Source organism: Scyliorhinus torazame, chromosome 31 (genome assembly GCF_047496885.1).
Source record: "Scyliorhinus torazame isolate Kashiwa2021f chromosome 31, sScyTor2.1, whole genome shotgun sequence".
NCBI classification, from domain to species: domain Eukaryota; kingdom Metazoa; phylum Chordata; class Chondrichthyes; order Carcharhiniformes; family Scyliorhinidae; genus Scyliorhinus; species Scyliorhinus torazame.
In genome coordinates this window covers 33,735,636-33,748,958 of record NC_092737.1, presented here as the reverse complement: position 1 = coordinate 33,748,958, position 13,323 = coordinate 33,735,636, and the positions used below count along the sequence as shown (strand labels likewise).

At 45.9% G+C, this 13,323-nt stretch overlaps 1 long non-coding RNA gene across 1 annotated transcript in view; it reads left to right on the top strand.

Annotated features, from left to right (window-relative positions):
• LOC140404562 (uncharacterized) overlaps positions 1-12,959 on the top strand; it is a 399,341-nt gene extending 386,382 nt beyond the window's left edge. Inside the window, exon 3 of the long non-coding RNA XR_011938538.1 lies at positions 11,868-12,959. This is a non-coding gene — a long non-coding RNA (uncharacterized lncRNA). The remainder of the gene's footprint in view (positions 1-11,867) is intronic.
• The last annotated feature ends 364 nt before the right edge of the window (positions 12,960-13,323 follow it).

The window sequence follows — 13,323 nt, the reverse complement described above, 5'->3', positions numbered from 1 at the left end:
TGAGGATCACTCACTGTGTAACTGTACAGAGTCACTGTTTATTCAACAGGGTGAGGATCACTCACTGTGTAACTGTATAGAGTCACTGTTTATTCAGGGTGAGGATCACTCACTGTGTAACTGTACAGAGTCACTGTTTATTCAGCAGGGTGAGGAACACTCACTGTGTAACTGTACAGAGTCACTGTTTATTCAGGATGAGGATCACTCACTGAAACTGTACAGAGTCACTGTTTATTCAGGGTGAGGATCACTCACTGTGTAACTGTACAGAGTCACTGTTTATTCAGCAGGGTGAGGGTCACTCACTGTGTCACTGTACAGAGTCACTGTTTATTCAGGGTGAGGATCACTCACTGTGTAACTGTACAGAGTCACTGTTTATTCAGCAGGGTGAGGATCCCTCACTGTGTAACTGTACAGTGTCACTGTTTATTCAGGGTGAGGATCACTCACTGTGTAACTGTACAGAGTCACTGTTTATTCAGGGTGAGGATCACTCACTGTGTAACTGTACAGAATCACTGTTTAATCAGCAGGGTGAGGATCACTCACCGTGTAACTGTACAGAGTCACTGTTTATTCAGCAGGGTGAGGAACACTCACTGTGTAACTGTACAGATTCACTGTTTATTCAGGGTGAGGATCACTCACTGTGTAACTGTAGAGTCACTGTTTATTCCGTGTGAGGATCACTCACTGTGTAACTGTACAGAGTCACTGTTTATTCAGGGTGTGGATCACCCACTGTGTAACTGTACAGTCACTGTTTATTCAGCAGGGTGAGGATCACTCACTCTGTAACTGTACAGAGTCACTGTTTATTCAGGGTGAGGATCACCCACTGTGTAACTGTACAGAGTCACTGTTTATTCAGCAGGGTGAGGATCACTCACTGTGTAACTGTACAGAGTCACTGTTTATTCAGGGTGAGGAGCACTCACTGTGTAACTGTACAGAATCACTGTTTATTCAGCAGGGTGAGGATCACTCACCGTGTAACTGTACAGAGTCACTGTTTATTCAGAAGGGTGAGGAACACTCACTGTGTAACTGTACAGATTCACTGTTTATTCAGGGTGAGGATCACTCACTGTGTAACTGTAGAGTCACTGTTTATTCCGTGTGAGGATCACTCACTGTGTAACTGTACAGAGTCACTGTTTATTCAGGGTGAGGATCACCCACTGTGTAACTGTACAGAGTCACTGTTTATTCAGCAGGGTGAGGATCACTCACTGTGTAACTGTACAGAGTCACTGTTTATTCAGGGTGAGGATCACCCACTGTGTAACTGTACAGAGTCACTGTTTATTCAGCAGGGTGAGGATCACTCACTGTGTAACTGTACAGATTCACTGTTTATTCAGGGTGAGGATCACCCACTGTGTAACTGTACAGAGTCACTGTTTATTCAGCAGGGTGAGGATCACTCACTGTGTAACTGTACAGACTCACTGTTTATTCAGGATGAGGATCACCCACTGAAACTGTACAGAGTCACTGTTTATTCAGCAGGTTGAGGATCACTCACTGTGTAACTGTACAGAGTCACTGTTTATTCAGGGTGAGGATCACTCACTGTGTAACTGTACAGAGTCACTGTTTATTCAGCAGGGTAAGGATCGCTCACTGTGTAACTGTACAGAGTCACTGTTTATTCAGGATGAGGATCAGTCACTGAAACTGTACAGAGTCACTGTTTACTCAGGGTGAGGATCACTCACTGTGTAACTGTACAGAGTCACTGTTTATTCAGCAGGCTGAGGATCACTCACTGTAACTGTACAGAGTCACTGTTTATTCAGCAGGGTGAGGATCACTCACTGTGTAACTGTACAGAGGCACTGTTTACTCAGGGTGAGGATCACTCACTGTGTAACTGTACAGAGTCACTGTTTATTCAGTGTGAGGATCACTCACTGTGTAACTGTACAGAGTCACTGTTTATTCAGCAGGGTGAGGGTCACTCACTGTGTCACTGTACAGAGTCACTGTTTATTCAGGGTGAGGATCACTCACTGTGTAACTGTACAGAGTCACTGTTTATTCAGCAGGGTGAGGATCACTCACTGTGTAACTGTACAGAGTCACTGTTTATTCAGGGTGAGGATCACTCACTGTGTAACTGTACAGAGTCACTGTTTATTCAACAGGGTGAGGATCACTCACTGTGTAACTGTATAGAGTCACTGTTTATTCAGGGTGAGGATCACTCACTGTGTAACTGTACAGAGTCACTGTTTATTCAGCAGGGTGAGGAACACTCACTGTGTAACTGTACAGAGTCACTGTTTATTCAGGGTGAGGATCACTCACTGAAACTGTACAGAGTCACTGTTTATTCAGGGTGAGGATCACTCACTGTGTAACTGTACAGAGTCACTGTTTATTCAGCAGGCTGAGGGTCACTCACTGTGTAACTGTACAGAGTCACTGTTTATTCAGGTGAGTATCACTCACTGAAACTGTACAGAGTCACTGTTTATTCAGGATGAGGATCACTCACTGAAACTGTACAGAGTCACTGTTTATTCAGGGTGAGGATCACTCACTGTGTAACTGTACAGAGTCACTGTTTATTCACCAGGCTGAGGATCACTCACTGTGTAACTGTACAGAGTCACTGTTTATTCAGCAGGGTGAGGATCACTCACTGTGTAACTGTACAGAGTCACTGTTTATTCAGCAGGGTGAGGATCACTCACTGTGTAACTGTACAGAGTCACTCTTTACTCAGGGTGAGGATCACTCACTGTGTAACTGTACAGAGTCACTGTTTATTCAGCAGGGTGAGGGTCACTCACTGTGTCACTGTACAGAGTCACTGTTTATTCAGGGTGAGGATCACTCACTGTGTAACTGTACAGAGTCACTGTTTATTCAGCAGGGTGAGGATCACTCACTGTGTAACTGTACAGTGTCACTGTTTATTCAGGGTGAGGATCACTCACTGTGTAACTGTACAGAGTCACTGTTTATTCAACAGGGTGAGGATCACTCACTGTGTAACTGTATAGAGTCACTGTTTATTCAGGGTGACGATCACTCACTGTGTAACTGTACCGAATCACTGTTTATTCAGCAGGGTGAGGATCACTCACCGTGTAACTGTACAGATTCACTGTTTATTCAGGGTGAGTATCACTCACTGTGTAACTGTAGAGTCACTGTTTATTCCGTGTGAGGATCACTCACTGTGTAACTGTACAGAGTCACTGTTTATTCAGGGTGTGGATCACCCACTGTGTAACTGTACAGAGTCACTGTTTATTCAGCAGGGTGAGGATCACTCACTGTGTAACTGTACAGAGTCACTGTTTATTCAGGGTGAGGATCACCCACTGTGTAACTGTACAGAGTCACTGTTTATTCAGGGTGAGGATCACTCACTGTGTAACTGTACAGAGTCACTGTTTATTCAGGGTGAGGATCACTCACTGTGTAACTGTACAGAGTCACTGTTTATTCAGCAGGGTAAGGATCGCTCACTGTGTAACTGTACAGAGTCACTGTTTATTCAGGGTGAGGATCACCCACTGTGTAACTGTACAGAGTCACTGTTTATTCAGCAGGGTGAGGATCACTCACTGTGTAACTGTACAGAGTCACTGTTTATTCAGGATGATGATCACTCACTGAAACTGTACAGAGTCACTGTTTATTCAGCAGGTTGAGGATCACTCACTGTGTAACTGTACAGAGTCACTGTTTATTCAGGGTGAGGATCACTCACTGTGTAACTGTACAGAGTCACTGTTTATTCAGCAGGCTGAGGGTCACTCACTGTGTAACTGTACAGAGTCACTGTTTATTCAGGTGAGTATCACTCACTGAAACTGTACAGAGTCACTGTTTATTCAGGATGAGGATCACTCACTGTGTAACTGTACAGAGTCACTGTTTATTCAGGGTGAGGATCACTCACTGTGTAACTGTACAGAGTCACTGTTTATTCAGCAGGCTGAGGGTCACTCACTGTGTAACTGTACAGAGTCACTGTTTATTCAGGTGAGTATCACTCACTGAAACTGTACAGAGTCACTGTTTATTCAGGATGAGGATCACTCACTGAAACTGTACAGAGTCACTGTTTATTCAGGGTGAGGATCACTCACTGTGTAACTGTACAGAGTCACTGTTTATTCACCAGGCTGAGGATCACTCACTGTGTAACTGTACAGAGTCACTGTTTATTCAGCAGGGTGAGGATCACTCACTGTGTAACTGTACAGAGTCACTGTTTATTCAGCAGGGTGAGGATCACTCACTGTGTAACTGTACAGAGTCACTCTTTACTCAGGGTGAGGATCACTCACTGTGTAACTGTACAGAGTCACTGTTTATTCAGCAGGGTGAGGGTCACTCACTGTGTCACTGTACAGAGTCACTGTTTATTCAGGGTGAGGATCACTCACTGTGTAACTGTACAGAGTCACTGTTTATTCAGCAGGGTGAGGATCACTCACTGTGTAACTGTACAGTGTCACTGTTTATTCAGGGTGAGGATCACTCACTGTGTAACTGTACAGAGTCACTGTTTATTCAACAGGGTGAGGATCACTCACTGTGTAACTGTATAGAGTCACTGTTTATTCAGGGTGAGGATCACTCACTGTGTAACTGTACCGAATCACTGTTTATTCAGCAGGGTGAGGATCACTCACCGTGTAACTGTACAGATTCACTGTTTATTCAGGGTGAGTATCACTCACTGTGTAACTGTAGAGTCACTGTTTATTCCGTGTGAGGATCACTCACTGTGTAACTGTACAGAGTCACTGTTTATTCAGGGTGTGGATCACCCACTGTGTAACTGTACAGAGTCACTGTTTATTCAGCAGGGTGAGGATCACTCACTGTGTAACTGTACAGAGTCACTGTTTATTCAGGGTGAGGATCACCCACTGTGTAACTGTACAGAGTCACTGTTTATTCAGGGTGAGGATCACTCACTGTGTAACTGTACAGAGTCACTGTTTATTCAGGGTGAGGATCACTCACTGTGTAACGGTACAGAGTCACTGTTTATTCAGCAGGGTAAGGATCGCTCACTGTGTAACTGTACAGAGTCACTGTTTATTCAGGGTGAGGATCACCCACTGTGTAACTGTACAGAGTCACTGTTTATTCAGCATGGTGAGGATCACTCACTGTGTAACTGTACAGAGTCACTGTTTATTCAGGATGATGATCACTCACTGAAACTGTACAGAGTCACTGTTTATTCAGCAGGTTGAGGATCACTCACTGTGTAACTGTACAGAGTCACTGTTTATTCAGGGTGAGGATCACTCACTGTGTAACTGTACAGAGTCACTGTTTATTCAGCAGGGTAAGGATCGCTCACTGTGTAACTGTACAGAGTCACTGTTTATTCAGGGTGAGGATCACCCACTGTGTAACTGTACAGAGTCACTGTTTATTCAGCAGGGTGAGGATCACTCACTGTGTAACTGTACAGAGTCACTGTTTATTCAGGATGAGGATCACTCACTGAAACTGTACAGAGTCACTGTTTACTCAGGGTGAGGATCACTCACTGTGTAACTGTACAGAGTCACTGTTTATTCAGCAGGCTGAGGATCACTCACTGTGTAACTGTACAGAGTCACTGTTTATTCAGCAGGGTGAGGATCACTCACTGTGTAACTGTACAGAGTCACTGTTTATTCAGCAGGGTGAGGATCACTCACTGTGTAACTGTACAGAGTCACTGTTTATTCAGGGTGAGGGTCACTCACTGTGTAACTGTACAGAGTCACTGTTTATTCAGGGTGGGGATCACTCACTGTGAAACTGTACAGAGTCACTGTTTATTCAGGGTGAGGATCACTCACTGTGTAACTGTACAGAGTCACTGTTTATTCATAGATCGATACAGCGCAGTACAGGCCCTTCGGCCCACGATGTTGCACCGACATGGAAAGTCAAAAAACAAAAGCCATCTAACCTACACTATACCATATGCTTATCCAATAAACTTTTAAATGCCCTCGACGTTGGCGAGTTCACTACTGTAGCAGGTAGGGCATTCCACGGCCTCACTACTCTTTGCGTAAAGAACCTACCTCTGACCTCTGTCCTATATCTATTACCCCTCAGTTTAAAGTTATGTCCCCTCGTGCTAGCCATTTCCATCCACGGGAGAAGGCTCTCACTGTCCACCCTATCCAACCCCCTGATCATTTTGTATGCCTCTATTAAGTCTCCTCTTAACCTTCTTCTCTCCAACGAAAAGAACCTCAAGTCCATCAGCCTTTCCTCATAAGATTTTCCATCCATACCAGGCAACATCCTGGTAAATCTCCTCTGCACCCGCTCCAAAGCTTCCACGTCCTTCCTATAATGCGGTGACCAGAACTGTACGCAATACTCCAAATGCGGCCGTACCAGAGTTCTGTACAGCTGCAACATGACCTCATCACTCCGGAACTCAATCCCTCTACCAATAAAGGCCAACACTCCATCGGCCTTCTTCACAACCCTATCAACCTGGGTGGCAACTTTCAGGGATCTATGTACATGGACACCGAGATCCCTCTGCTCATCCACACTTCCAAGAACTTTACCATTAGCCAAATATTCCGCATTCCTGTTTTTCCTTCCAAAGTGAATCCCCTCACGCTTCTCTACATTAAACTCCATTTGCCACCTCTCAGCCCAGCTCTGCAGCTTATCTATGTCCCTCTGTATCCTGCAACATCCTTCCTCACTTTCGACAACACCACCGACTTTAGTATCGTCTGCAAATTTACTCACCCACCCTTCTGCGCCCTCCTCTAGGTCATTGATAAAAATGACAAACAGCAACGGCCCCAGAACAGATCCTTGTGGTACGCCACTTGTGACTGTACTCCATTCTGAACATTTCCCATTAACCACCACCCTCTGTCTTCTTTCAGCTAGCCAATTTCTGATCCACATCTCTAAATCACCCTCAATCCCCACCCTCCGTATTTTCTGCAATAGTCTACCGTGGGGAACCTTATCAAACGCTTTACTGAAATCCATATACACCACATCAACTGCTCTACCCTCGTCTACCTGTTCAGTCACCTTCTCAAAGAACTCGATAAGTTTTGTGAGGCATGACCTACCCTTCACAAAGCCATGCTGACTATCCCTAATCATATTATTACTATTTGGATGATTATAAATCTTGTCTCTTATAATCCCCTCCAAGACTTTACCCACTACAGACGTGAGGCTCACCAGTCTATAGTTGCCGGGGTTGTCTCTGCTCCCCTTCTTGAACAAAGGGACCACATTTGCTATCCTCCAGTCCTCTGGCACTATTCCTGTAGCCAATGGTGACATAAAAATCAAAACCAAAGGCTCAGCAATCTCTTCCCTGGCCTCCCAGAGAATCCTAGGATAAATCCCATCAGGCCCCGGGGACTTATCTATTTTCAGCCTGTCCAGAATTGCCAACACCTCTTCCCTACGTACCTCAATGCCATCTATTCTAATAGCCTGGGTCTCAGCATTCTCCTCCACAACATTATCTTTTTCCTGAGTGAATACTGACGAAAAATATTCATTTAGTATCTCGCCTATCTCTTCAGACTCCACACACAACTTCCCATCCCTGTCCTTGACTGGCCCTACTGTTACCCTAGTCATTCTTTTATTCCTGACATACCTATAGAAAGCTTTTGGGTTTTCCTTTATCCTACCTGCCAAATACTTCTCATGTCCCCTCCTTGCTCGTCTTAGCTCTCTCTTTAGATCCTTCCTCGCTACCTTGTAACTATCAAGTGCCCCAACTGAAACTTCACTCTTCATCTTCACATAGGCCTCCTTCTTCCTTTGGTAAACCACGGTTCCCTCGCTCTACGCCTTCCTCCCTGCCTGACCGGTACGTACTTATCAAGAACACGCAGTAGCTGTTCCTTGAACAAGCTCCACATATCCAGTGTGCCCAACACTTGCAGCCTACTTCTCCACCTTATCCCCCCCAAGTCATGTCTAATGGCATCAAAATTGCCCTTCCCCCAGCTATAACTCTTGCCCTGCGGGGTATACTTATCCCTTTCCATCACTAACGTAAACGTCACCAAATTGTGGTCACTGTCCCCAAAGTGCTCACCTACCTCCAAATCTAACACCTGGCCTGGTTCATTACCCAAAACCAAATCCAACGTGGCCTCACCTCTTGTTGGCCTGTCAACATATTGTGTCAGGAAACCCTCCTGCACACATTGTACAAAAAACGACCCATCTAATGTACTCGAACTATATCTTTTCCAGTCAATATTTGGAAAGTTAAAGTCTCCCATAATAACAACCCTGTTACTTTCGCTCTTATCCAGAATCATCTTCGCCATCCTTTCCTCTACATCCCGAGAACTATTTGGAGGCCTATAGAAAACTCCGGCCTATAGAAACTTCCTGTTTCTAACCTCAGCCCATACTACCTCGGAAGAAGAGTCCCCATCTAGCATCCTCTCCGCCACCGTAATACTGTTTTTGACTAGCAGCGCCACACCTCCCCCTCTTTTGCCTCCTTCTCTGAGCTTACTAAAACACCTAAACCCCGGAACCTGCAACAACCATTCCTGTCTCTGCTCTATCCATGTCTCCGAAATGGCCACAACATCGAAGTCCCAGGTACCGACCCATGCTGCCAGTTCCCCTACCTTATTTTGTATACTCCTGGCATTGAAGTAGACACATTTCAAACCACCTACCTGAACACTGGCCCCCTCCTGCGAAGTCAAATCTGTGCTCCTGACCTCTATACTCTCAATCTCCCTTACCCTAAACCTACAATCCAGGTTCCCATGCCCCTGCTGCATTAGTTTAAACCCCCCCAAAGAGCACTAACAAATCGCCCCCCCAGGATATTTGTGCCCCTCAGGTTCAGATGTAGACCATCCTGTCTGTAGAGGTCCCACCTTCCCCAGAAAGAGCCCCAGTTATCCAGAAATCTGAATCCCTCCCGCCTGCACCATCCCTGTAGCCACGTGTTTAAATGCTCTCTCTCCCTATTCCTCATGTCATTATCACGTGGCACGGGCAACAACCCAGAGATAACAACTCTGTTTGTTCTAGTTCTGAGCTTCCATCCTAGCTCCCTGAAAGCCTGCCTGACATCCTTGTCCCCTTTCCTATGTCGTTGGTGCCAATGTGGACCACGACTTGGAGCTGCTCCCCCTCCCCCCTAAGGACCCGGAAAACACGATCCGAGACATCACGTACCCTTGCACCTGGGAGGCAACATACCAAACGCGAGTCTCTCACGCTCCCACAAAATCTCCTATCTGTGCCCCTGACTATAGAGTCCCCAATTACTAATGCTCTGCTCCTCTCCCCCCTTCCCTTCTGAGCAACAGGGACAGACTCCGTGCCAGAGGCCCGTACCCCATAGCTTACCCCTGGTAAGTCGTCCCCCCCCACAAGTATCCAAAGCGGTATACTTGTTTCTCAGGGGAACGACCGCAGGGGATCCCTGCACTGACTGCTTCTTCCCAGTCCCTCTTACAGTTACCCACCTATCTCCAATCTTTGGTGTAACTAATTCCCTGAAGTTGCTATCTATGATCCCCTCTGCCTCCCGAATGATCCGAAGTTCTTCCAACTCCAGCTCCAGTTCCCTAACTCGGTCTTGGAGGAGCTGGAGATGGCAGCACTTCCTGCAGGTAAAATTCAGGGTGAGGATCACTCACTGTGTAACTGTACAGAGTCACTGTTTATTCAGCAGGGTGAGGATCACTCACTGTGTAACTGTACAGAGTCACTGTTTATTCACGGTGAGGATCACTCACTGTGTAACTGTACAGAGTCACTGTTTATTCAGGGGGAGGATCACTCACTGTGTAACTGTACAGAGTCACTGTTTATTCATGGTGGGGATCACTCACTGTGTAACTGTACAGAGTCACTGTTTATTCACGGTGAGGATCACTCACTGTGTAACTGTACAGAGTCACTGTTTATTCAGCAGAGTGAGGATCACTCACTGTAACTGTACAGAGTCACTGTTTATTCACGGTGAGGATCACTCACTGTGTAACTGTACAGAGTCACTGTTTATTCAAGGGGAGGATCACTCACTGTGTAACTGTACAGAGTCACTGTTTATTCAGGGTGAGGATCACTCACTGTGTAACTGTACAGAGTCACTGTTTATTCAGGGTGAGGATCACTCACTGTGTAACTGCAGAGTCACTGTTTATTCAGGGTGAGTATCACTCACTGTGTAACTGTCCAGAGTCACTGTTTGTTCAGGGTGAGGATCACTCACTGTGTAACTGTACAGTCACTGTTTATTCAGGGTGAGGATCACTCGCTGTGTAACTGTACAGAGTCACTGTTTATTCAGTGTGAGGATCACTCGCTGTGTAACTGTACAGAGTCACTGTTTATTCAGTGTGAGGATCACTCACTGTGTAACTGTACAGAGTCACTGTTTATTCAGCAGAGTGAGGATCACTCACTGTAACTGTACAGAGTCACTGTTTATTCACGGTGAGGATCACTCACTGTGTAACTGTACAGAGTCACTGTTTATTCAAGGGGAGGATCACTCACTGTGTAACTGTACAGAGTCACTGTTTATTCAGCAGAGTGAGGATCACTCACTGTGTAACTGTACAGAGTCACTGTTTATTCAGTGTGAGGATCACTCACTGTGTAACTGTACAGAGTCACTGTTTATTCAGCAGAGTGAGGATCACTCACTGTAACTGTACAGAGTCACTGTTTATTCACGGTGAGGATCACTCACTGTGTAACTGTACAGAGTCACTGTTTATTCAAGGGGAGGATCACTCACTGTGTAACTGTACAGAGTCACTGTTTATTCACGGTGAGGATCACTCACTGTGTAACTGTACAGAGTCACTGTTTATTCAGCAGAGTGAGGATCACTCACTGTAACTGTACAGAGTCACTGTTTATTCACGGTGAGGATCACTCACTGTGTAACTGTACAGAGTCACTGTTTATTCAGGGTGGGGATCACTCACTGTGTAACTGTACAGAGTCACTGTTTATTCACGGTGAGGATCACTCACTGTGTAACTGTACAGAGTCACTGTTTATTCAGGGTGAGTATCACTCACTGTGTAACTGTACAGAGTCACTGTTTACTCAGGGTGAGGATCACTCGCTGTGTAACTGTACAGAGTCACTGTTTATTCAGCAGAGTGAGGATCACTCACTGTAACTGTACAGAGTCACTGTTTATTCACGGTGAGGATCACTCACTGTGTAACTGTACAGAGTCACTGTTTATTCAAGGGGAGGATCACTCACTGTGTAACTGTACAGAGTCACTGTTTATTCAGGGTGAGGATCACTCACTGTGTAACTGTACAGAGTCACTGTTTATTCAGGGTGAGGATCACTCACTGTGTAACTGTCCAGAGTCACTGTTTGTTCAGGGTGAGGATCACTCACTGTGTAACTGTACAGAGTCACTGTTTATTCAGGGTGAGGATCACTCACTGTGTAACTGTACAGTCACTGTTTATTCAGGGTGAGGATCACTCACTGTGTAACTGTACAGTCACTGTTTATTCAGGGTGAGGATCACTCACTGTAACTGTACAGCGTCACTGTTTATTCAGCAGACTGAGGATCACTCACTGTGTAACTGTACATAGTCACTGTTTATTCAGGGTGAGGCTCACTCACTGTGTAACTGTAGAGTGTCACTGTTTATTCAGGGTGAGGATCACTCACTGTGTAACTGTACAGAGTCACTGTTTATTCAGGGTGAGGATCACTCACTGTGTAACTGTACAGATTCACTGTTTATTCAGGGTGAGGATCACTCACTGTGTAACTGTACAGAGTCACTGTTTATTCAGGGTGAGGATCACTCACTGTGTAACTGTACAGAGTCACTGTTTATTCAGGGTGAAAGATGCCCACGTACGAACGGGATTTGGCGCTCGAATCATCGATCGACAGTTCCAACGCGCCACAGCGAAAAACCGCACCGACCTCCTCAGAAGACAAACATGGGACACAACCGACAGAATACCCTTCGTCGTCCAGTCCTTTCCCGGAGAGGAGAAACTACAACATCTTCTTCACAGCCTTCAACACGTCATTGGTGAAGATGAACATCTTGCCAAGGTCATCCCCACACCCCCACTACTTGCCTTCAAACAACCGCTCAACCTCAAACGAACCATTGTTTGCAGCAAACTACCCAGTCTTCAGAACAGTGACCACGACACCACACAACCCTGCCATGGCAATCTCTGCAAGACGTGCCAGATAATCGACATGGATACCACTATTACACGTGAGAACACCACCCACCAGGTACACGGTACATACTCGTGCGACTCGGCCAACGTTGTCTACCTCATACGCTGCAGGAAAGGATGTCCCGAAGCGTGGTACATTGGCGAGACCATGCAGACGCTGCGACAACGAATGAACGGACATCGCGCGACAATCGCCAGGCAGGAATGTTCCCTTCCAGTCGGGGAACACTTCAGCAGTCAAGGGCATTCAGCCTCTGATCTCCTGGTAAGCGTTCTCCAAGGCAGCCTTCAGGACCCGCGACAACGCAGAATCGCCGAGCAGAAACTTATAGCCAAGTTCCGCACACATGAGTGCGGCCTCAACCGGGACCTGGGATTCATGTCGCATTACATTCATCCCCCACCATCTGGCCTGCGAAATCCTACCAACTGTCCTGGCTTGAGACTATTCACACCTCTTTAACCTGGGGTTACCCCATCTCTCGATCTGTAAAGATTTAATCACCTGCTAATGCTCGCATTCCTAGCATTGTTTGGCATCTTTGAAATTGTCTATATATATGTTTCTGGAACATACCTCTTCATCCACCTGAGGAAGGAGCAGTGCTCCGAAAGCTAGTGACATCGAAACAAACCTGTTGGACTTTAACCTGGTGTTGGAAGACTTCTTACTGTGCTCACCCCAGTCCAACGCCGGCATCTCCACATCATGGCTACCATCGACTGTTCATACAGGTGAGGATCACTCACTGTGTAACTGTACAGAGTCACTGTTTATTCAGGGTGAGGATCACTCACTGTGTAACTGTACAGAGTCACTGTTTATTCAGGGTGAGGATCACTCACTGTGTAACTGTACACAGTCACTGTTTATTCAGCAGGGTGAGGATCACTCACTGTTTAACTGTACAGAGTCACTGTTTATTCAGCAGGGTGAGGATCACTCACTGTGTAACTGTACAGAGTCACTGTATATTCAGGGTGAGTATCACTCACTGTGTCACTGTACAGAGTCACTGTTTATTCAGGATGAGGATCACTCACTGTCTAACTGTACAGAGTCACTGTTTATTCAGCAGGTTGAGGATCACTCACT